Source organism: Solanum dulcamara, chromosome 12, assembly GCF_947179165.1.
Source record: "Solanum dulcamara chromosome 12, daSolDulc1.2, whole genome shotgun sequence".
NCBI classification, from domain to species: domain Eukaryota; kingdom Viridiplantae; phylum Streptophyta; class Magnoliopsida; order Solanales; family Solanaceae; genus Solanum; species Solanum dulcamara.
The window spans coordinates 47,888,867-47,897,896 of NC_077248.1; the positions used below are offsets into that span (position 1 = coordinate 47,888,867).

Consider the following 9,030-nt stretch of genomic DNA (forward strand, 5'->3'; position numbering starts at 1 on the left):
ATTAGCGATAGGTTTGTGATGCCTTATTGACTAGAATTACATTCTTGGGCCTGAGCTGTGTTCGAGGAGCATCCTAGGTTAGTTTCCTTTGCCTTAGTAGTGTGTTAAGTTTTGGTATTACATTTATGAATGTGTGTACCTTGTTTGGATGCTGGTGATGACATGCTTACATTGTTTGAGCATTTTCACTTGTTTTGTGATATGACCCTGGTTCCTTCATTGGTTTTTCACTACTATTTTTGAGAAGGCATTCTCATACTTTTACTATTTTTAAACTTGTTTAAATGGGAGTCGTACCACTTAGATAACTTGGACATATTGGTTTTGAGACTTATGAGGCATCAAGGACGTACACGTTTTCTATTGGAAGTATCTAAGGCATTGAGGATGATTCATCTTTTTATTGATATTCAGTGCAACGTCACCCTTTTTCTATGTTGGATGCATCTGGTATGCACTTAGCCTGTACTTGACTATCTACAGAGTGTCGCCCTTTTTTCTGCATTGGCTTAGCTACACACTCTTCATTACCATGATAGGGATTTATATGTTTGTGTAAGACTTGGTTTCGGGCCCAAGCAATATATATGAACTTCTCGCATCCTCTATGGGACTCTCTGGACGGTGTACAACTGAATCGGATGAGGGAGCTACATCGGTCCTACCTAGCTACCCGAGGACCGGAGAGGGTCTATTCACTTGGTTATTGATGATTTAGAAGAGCCACCAATGATGTTAATGGTTTTTAATATAAATTTGCATTCATACACATGACCTATAGCCATTACACTTGTTTATTGTTTGTTCCTTCAATTTTATAGGGCCTGGGGCTATGTTTGTTGTTGTTTGTATCTTTTGGGGGTATGAGTGTCTGATCGATTATTCTTTGATTATAATTATTCTTATCTTATGTTATCTTAGTGTAGATTTATTGTTGGTAATCCCTGCTAAACTGAGTTTGATTAGTCCTTAGGTGATTATGTGATTTACAGTGATCGTCGGTATTCCGTTCTAGATTAGTTGACTTCTCTAGTGCTTTCTTATTGTAAATAGGTTGTTGGATTGCACTTTCAAGTGTGGTCCTTGTCTCTGTTTGTTTTCTCCATGTATTCTATCTCTTTACTCCTATTCGTTGTTCTACCTTGTGTTAGCTCCTGTCTAGTCTTTGTGTTGTACTTACTTTGTTTAGATGTTATTTATACTTACTTTATTTGTGTTACTCAATCGACCTATACCTACTGAGTACCATTCGTTTGGTACTCAAACTACACTTCTGCATCCTACAGATCATAGTATGAGTTATTATCGGTGATTTGGACTTATGCGGAGCATATTTTTATTTAAAGATTTTGTGAGCTCGTGGAGTTCAGAGTTGCCGGTTTCCATCTACCTTGGGCTAGGACTAGTCTTTACTTTGTTTTCGAGACAGTTTGTATTTATTTCTGTATTTGTAAAAGCCTTGTACTCTTATTTTGATTAGATGCTGAAATATCGACTGATGCTAGGTCTTTGGGGTAGTTCTTTAGATATGTACCTGTGTTGGTTCCTCTTTCTTCTCATTATTATTTTTCTACTTCATTTTTTCAATTCCGCTTGATATTGTGTTGCTTCTGGTTCCGGGCTATGGGTTAGGCTTACCTAATAGTGGGTTGAAGCAGGTAACATCATGATCTGAGAAATTGGGTGATGAAAATTAATGAATCCTAGGGTTCTAACCCATAATCCACCATTTATATTACCCCTTTAGGTTCTAGGATGTTAGGGAATCATTAGATGGATTGGTTGAAGGAGATGACTTACCTCAAAAAAGAAAAATATCCCTAGCCCTTGAAAAATTGCCTCTATGGATTTTGAATCATGTTTTGTATGTTATGAAGAAAGACTTGAATAAAACTTAAACAAGCATTCTGCCTCGCATCTCACCACTTTGCCACTATAGTCCTGCTATGGAAACAACTGCCTCTATGTGAAGAGTCTTGGCATCATGACCCACTCCGCTACTGTCATGATTTAAAATTGGATCATGATGGCACCTACGCTAAACCCCCACTAGGTAAGCCAAACTCAAAATATCATACAATAAATAAAATTAGAAATAAGTAAATCGGAAGCAATAAAAAGGTAGAAAGGGCCCTAGAATAAATATACACAAAATGGTATAAAATACACATAGAGGACAAAACAAGATCGAGAAAGTTGAAATATATACAAGAACTAAACTCTAGACCAGGTGTTGCCAGTTTAGGAGCATCTGTAGTATAAAAACAAAGCTATACAAGCCTAACCACCTAACAAAGTACACGAATATAGATAACAAAATACATAAGGAAAGCATCAAGCCTATGGACGCCTAGAGCTCACCACTATTCGAACAACAGGAGTGGCTCAAACTAGTGAAGATCAATGAGATGACTCGTACTAGATGTTACATCAGGAAAAAAAATAGAACTGTAGGATGAGTACCAAAACACAAGGTACTCAGTAGGCATCATAGGCCGATCAAAGTCCAAAAAAACTATGAAATATAAGACATATGATAGTGAATAACACTATAAGTCAAAATTACACTAGAAAACTACTCTTACAAGAAAAGATTGCGAAGAATATAATAATAAAGGATATCACAGTACACGCAAGCAAGCCTATCGCAAAATGACATACATTATAGGATGATGGAATGCATATGTGGGTAATTCATAAAGTAAGAAGTTCCGGAATCACCTCGTTGGCTACCCTATAGTCTCCCTAGTGCATTTCGTAGTCCCGTTGTCACGCAACTACAGATGCAATAAAAGTAAAATTTGAAATAATCCCTTGGGCCATCTGGACTATCTAAAATGATTTCTCAAATTCATAATAGAAAAGTAAAATCTGAAATGATCCCTCGAGCTATCCAAAATGCACCCCAGACTCATAATAAAAAAAATAAAGAAAGACTAACGGAAGCGTCACCGTGGACCATAAGTAAAAGTATCATATCTTTCAAAAATGATAGAAACTAGTGAATTTAAGGATAAATCTCTTTAAAAACTGAAACTTCATGAAAATGGTAAATCTTTTCATAAAAACCCAATTTCTAATAATAAAACCAGTAGCATGCTCCCAGAGCTCAAATCGAGTAAAACTAAGACATAATAGTTTATAAACCAAAAATCAATATTTTTTGCCTCTAACTCATTCTATGATCAAATACGAGTGCAATGTGCATGGATACGTGCCAATCATAAATATACAAGGAAGAACACATTCATATCATGCACAAATAGGATAAAACACCTTTCACGGTACATATGTACTAACTTGGAACTCTTGGCAGTGCAAGTCTAAGGCCTCAGTCCAACGATCTCAATAAAAGATATAAAAACAACTATTAAAAATAAAATAACACAATAACACTAACGAATAATTAAAAACTACTATCACTAAGTTTAAATCTCCAAAACCATTGTAAATATTCTGTAATCTAGTCTCAAGGTGATGGACAATCTAAACTAAGGCTTAAGGCACAAGAACAACTCTAAATTCCCGAAAATGGAAAAATTATACATATGAATCATGTTAAACCTAATTATATCCTAAAATCCTTCCTAACGATCACGAAACCTATAAAATATAGTATCTAATAGAGATAAGTCTAAAGAAGATAAGTTGTAACCTACCTCAAAGCCGAATTGCAATCTCGAGCTGTTACTCGAAAACTTTCCTCTTTTGAATAGCCTCGAACCATTACCGAGCTATCAAAAATATAATCTACATGTCAATACAGGACTAATGAGATCCACATCGATAAAAAAATATTTGGACCAAATTGGATAAAAACCAACCCTCAAAGCTTGATAATGAACAGAAAACTAATCCTCTACCATTACATTCTCCTCAGGTCAACATCACATGCCCCAAAAATTGGATAAATGTGGGAGTGAGCTTAGACCTCAAATGGTCTAAAAGCTTACTTTAAGGATTGCAGAATTAAGGATTTAGAGACCCACTTCAAGAAAATAAATGAGGAATTGAAGTTTAAATGCACAATAGAAAGTAAATAAGAAGAATCTTACCTTGGAATCACAAGAAATGATCAAGAAATGAGGGAGAAATGCCTTGGCCAAACTCATAACAATAGAGATTTTAAGTCCTTCTTAGACTTTGAATTAAAATACAAGAGGTTTTAAAACATCTGTCACTCCTACACACATTTGACGTAGGTGTGATATCATATGAATGGAGAGGACATTAATTTCCTCCAACTCTACTAGAGCGGCCACGAGCCCACATCAGTAGAGGCTACTGATGTCCCTAGCCATCGCTGGTGCAATTTTTCTCTACAAAAGTGGCTCCATTAGAGCGAGTCAACCTCCACGGGAGCAGTTTCATTAGCAACTTCAACATTTTTCCAAGTCATTGAAAAGTTCCTCAAGATTTATTCGATTTCCTACAAACACAAACCAGACATGCTATCCAACTAAAAATGATATTTTAGACTTAAAAAATTTGACAAAATAACCAACAGAGGTTATCTCAATGAAATATTGACTAAAGTCAACACTACAACTAAAAGCAACTAAATAAGGAAACAACCAAGCATCCCAAAATCACACCAATAACCACGTGACCTGAACCAAAGGTCCTACTAGATCAAAATCAACATTTTGTAGCTAATGACCCTGACTAAAATATCATTTGATTCTATTTACAAATAATGTTGACCAAACTCTAACCCTTTTAATACAAAAGCTCTAAAATATGGAAAAGCTCATCTAAAACCCCCAGAACACTTCGGGAACCATGACACTTACCTAGATAAGTCATAAATACAATACAGAAACTATGGGAGAGGCTAAATAGTAAAAGAACACAAAGAAAGAAAATGACCACGAGGGTCATTACTATAACATCCACTACTAAAATAAACTTTTATCCTCGAAAGTTAAAGGAAAGAAAGTACCCGAAGGCTCAAAAAAGTGAGAATATCTGGTCTGCATGTAAGCTCAGCCTCCCTAGTGGACTCTTTGATCAAATAATGCCTTCATTGAACTTTAGCTGATGAAATTTCCTTAGACCTCAATCTCCTAACCTTCCAATCTAAAAAAGCCATAGGCTCCTCCTCAAAAGACAATGACTCATCAAGCTGAACAAAATCCCACTAAAGAATGTAAGACTCTTCTAAAATACATCACCTCGACATAAACAAATGGAAAACAGGGTGAACACCCGAAAGAGCAAGAGGTAAGGCTAACTAATAAGACACCTATCCAATATGCCTCAAAATCTTAAATGGTCCAATGAACCTAGAGCTAAGCTCACCCTTCCTTTCGAACCTCATCACGCCCTTCATGGGTGACACTTGAAAAATACTCAATCTCCAACCATAAACTCTAAGGCTCGCACTCTCTAATCGATATAGTTCTTATGCCTACTAAGCTCAACCAGAGTACCCAAGTCTCTTTGAATCAACCTCTAGAAACACAATTTTGATTGAGTACCATAATTTGAAATGATGGACACTGACACCTTGTGCAAATGAACAATCTCCCAAATGTAGATCTGAGCCAACTTCTCTTAACTATACAAAGTCTAAATTGGTAGAAAGTAAGGGGAATTGTTCAACCTATCAACAATGACCCAAACAACATAAAATATCTAAAACGTATATGGCAATACTACCATGAAGTCCATACATATTTTCTCCTATATGTAGTTGGTAATAGGTAGTCTATAAGTCAAACCACCTAGCCTTTAGTGCTCGTACTTCACCTATTGATAGTTCAAGCTCATATGCACAAAATTTATAATATCTTGCTTCATCCCATACCACCAGTAGTGCTTCCTCAAATTATGATACATCTTTGTTGCGTTTAGATGGATATAATATCTAGAATAGTTGGAATCCTCATGAATCAACCAAATCAAACCTCCAACTATAGAAACGCATATATACCCCTTAATCCTCAAAACGCCTTCCGAATCTAAGGCCGTCTTCCTAGACCCTCCCCTTAACACCCTATCTTGAATCACACTCAACTTTACATCCACAAACTATTATGCCTAAATATGCTCTAGCAACAATGATCTAGCCTATAGATAAGAAAGAACCCTCTTGAGTTAGAAAATATCAATTTGAACCAACCTATTGGCTGAGGACTAGATGTTTGAAGTCAAAGTTACTCTCTGACTCTAAAAAATTCAAACTTCCCATATTTGCTGCCTTTTGGCTCAAAGCATCTATAATCATTTGGGGTAGATCAAAATGTCATTGATGAACATAATAATAAACATATCTAGATACTACTTATATACTTTTTTCATTAAATCCATGAATATTTTAGGAGCATTAGTCAAACCAAAAGACATACCAAGGAAATTATAATGGCCATAACGGGTTTTGAAAGTTATCTTTGGTATGTTAGTTTCTCTCACATTCAACTAATGATAGCCATATCTGAGGTCTATCTTGGAAAAACAAGTCGCACCCTGAAGTTGGTTGAACATGTCATCGATTCTAGGAAAAGTGTACTTATTATTTATGGCGACCTTGTTCAATTGACTATAGTCGATACACATTCTAAGAGAACCATCTTTCTTTCACACAAATAGGACTGAAGCTTTGAAAGTTAGACACTCTAATGAAACCCTTAACAAAGAGATCTTTCAACCTAACTTAGAGATAGGTTTTGTATCAAGAAAGACATTTATCCCAAAATCTATCTCCCTATCGGGAGGAACTTCAGGCAGAATATGAAAAGACATCTGAAAACTCATTCACAACAAGAACTGACTAAAGGGATGGTGTCTCAACACTAAAGTCTCTAACTTAGACAATGTGATAGATACATCAATGGGAAACTAATTTTCTAGATAAAATGACCCTTCGACACTCACTGCTAGACTACCTTTCCACTTTTAAGAGTGGCTCAATAGGAAATTAAAACTTGACTACACGGGTTCTGCAATCAATTAAGGTATAACAAGAATGAAGAAAATCCATTCCCAGAATGATATCAAAATCTACCATGGCTAACTCGACTAAGTCAACTAGAGTGTCTTTATGATGAGCTGAGATGGTGTGATTTCCATAGACTCTCTTAGCAGTAATGGACTAACCAATATGAGTAGAAACACTGAAAGGTTTTATAAGGCATTTGGGATCAATCCCAACTGTCATTTCTAGATAAGGAGTCACAAAAGATAAATTTGCACCAAGCTTAATTAAGGCGTAAACATCAAGGGAAAAGACTTTAAGCATACCAGTAATGATGTCTAGCGAGTTCTCATGATCTTGGCAATCATCCATAGCATACAAATGGTTTGAACCTCTCATTGTTCCTGAAGTAGGACCCCATTGGCCAACCCTTTCTTATGGAGTTATTATAGAAGACTCGAGCATATTACCCCCATTACCCTATTTCCATATCAAAAAATCTCTCCGAAAATGACCCATCATTCCACATTGTTAACAATTATTTGTGCCAACAAGTCACTACCTAATATGGGGCCTACCACACTTACCATAAGGTAGGTTTCGAGATGAACCCTAAGCCACACTACCTTGCAACTACGAACCCTGAGCTCTAAAATTCTAACTATCGTGGTTCCTCTAATCATTTTTGTTAGTACGGGTGCTCTTTCTAAATATAGTGCATGACAGGCCTCTTTAAAAGAATGATCAATTGTCATTTCAATTTCTCTACTGGGTAGCCTTATGTCATGCTGACTTTTCCCACTTGTCTGTTGTTCCTCTATATCTCTTTTTATAACTTTTTCAACTTGTTGAGTATACACCAAAAGTCTAGATATATTCATATCAGAAATTAGAAGTTTATCTTTGTATTCCTTTTTTACATGTTTGCCCAACTTTCACTCCTCGAGTCTACATCCTAGGCGTGACCGGTACTTTAAATCCATTGTTGGTCCCCAAGTAAACCCTTACACTAGGTGACTAATTAGTGGAAGACTAAACTCAATGGTTAAATCATTTAAAATATGACAATTCAAAATACTTTAAAAGTAAACTTTATAACTATCAGAAATAATCTTTGAAATATAATAAAATCATCTTAAAACATACTCTAAAAACTAGACTAACTCAACTCCATCTATGAAATGTTGATAACTATGAATAGGCTTCGGGACAGGCTCAAGGGTACTATAAAAGAACTACTAATACTAAAATAAATAACTGTGAAAGAGTCATGAGAAAGCAAGGAGGTCTCACCAAAAGCTAATGAAGATGTGATCTCAACGGAATGCCTGTTGATGATCTAGAACACCTGTATCTGCATCATAACCATTGAAATACGTTAGTACATAGAATGAACAATATGTCAAATGACTTAATGAAATAACTGAATTAAAGGAAAGACTAATAATAACTTGACTGAAATATAAAGCATGAATGTAAAGTAAAACATGCAATATATATATATATATATATATATATATATATATATATATATATATATATATATATATAGCATCTGATAATAAATACTCTACTTCTTGGGGAGTTTTTGTAATTGACAATCATCACTATGAGCGTCGTGATGATAAAACATCTTGCTCAATTTTCTAGAGCCATACTATACTTTGCCAGAGTATAGAATAGCAACTATACTTATGGATGCTTCTAAATGTCATTATCATGTACTAAAGTGAGGAGTCACCCTAACAAATAGTACGATTCTATCCTACACTGACTATGTAGTTTATGGGGTTTACATTGTCTGAATTCTTGCCCAAGTTGGTTCTCAATACTACTCCTAAAATATGCAATAATTCTCATTTATAAACTTGTGAGTAAAATACTTAAAATGCTTCTATTAAGTCTCATTGAACTTTACTATGACTAGCTCAAACCTCTTTCTCGATCTCTTTATACTTTCTTTAATAGAAATATGTGTTAGGAACTACTAATGTCTTCCTCAAACTTGTTCTCAAAATAAAAGTAATACATAGTATTTTAACTTAGTCAATTCTTAAAATCATGCATAAAACTTAGAAATACACAGGTTCACAGTTCAAATAATGCACTTGGGA

The 9,030-nt window shown here is 35.2% G+C and overlaps 1 pseudogene; it reads right to left on the reverse strand.

Annotated features, from left to right (window-relative positions):
• LOC129875741 (protein RDM1-like) overlaps positions 1-7,315 on the reverse strand; it is a 32,666-nt pseudogene extending 25,351 nt beyond the window's left edge.
• Between the last annotated feature and the right edge of the window lie 1,715 nt (positions 7,316-9,030).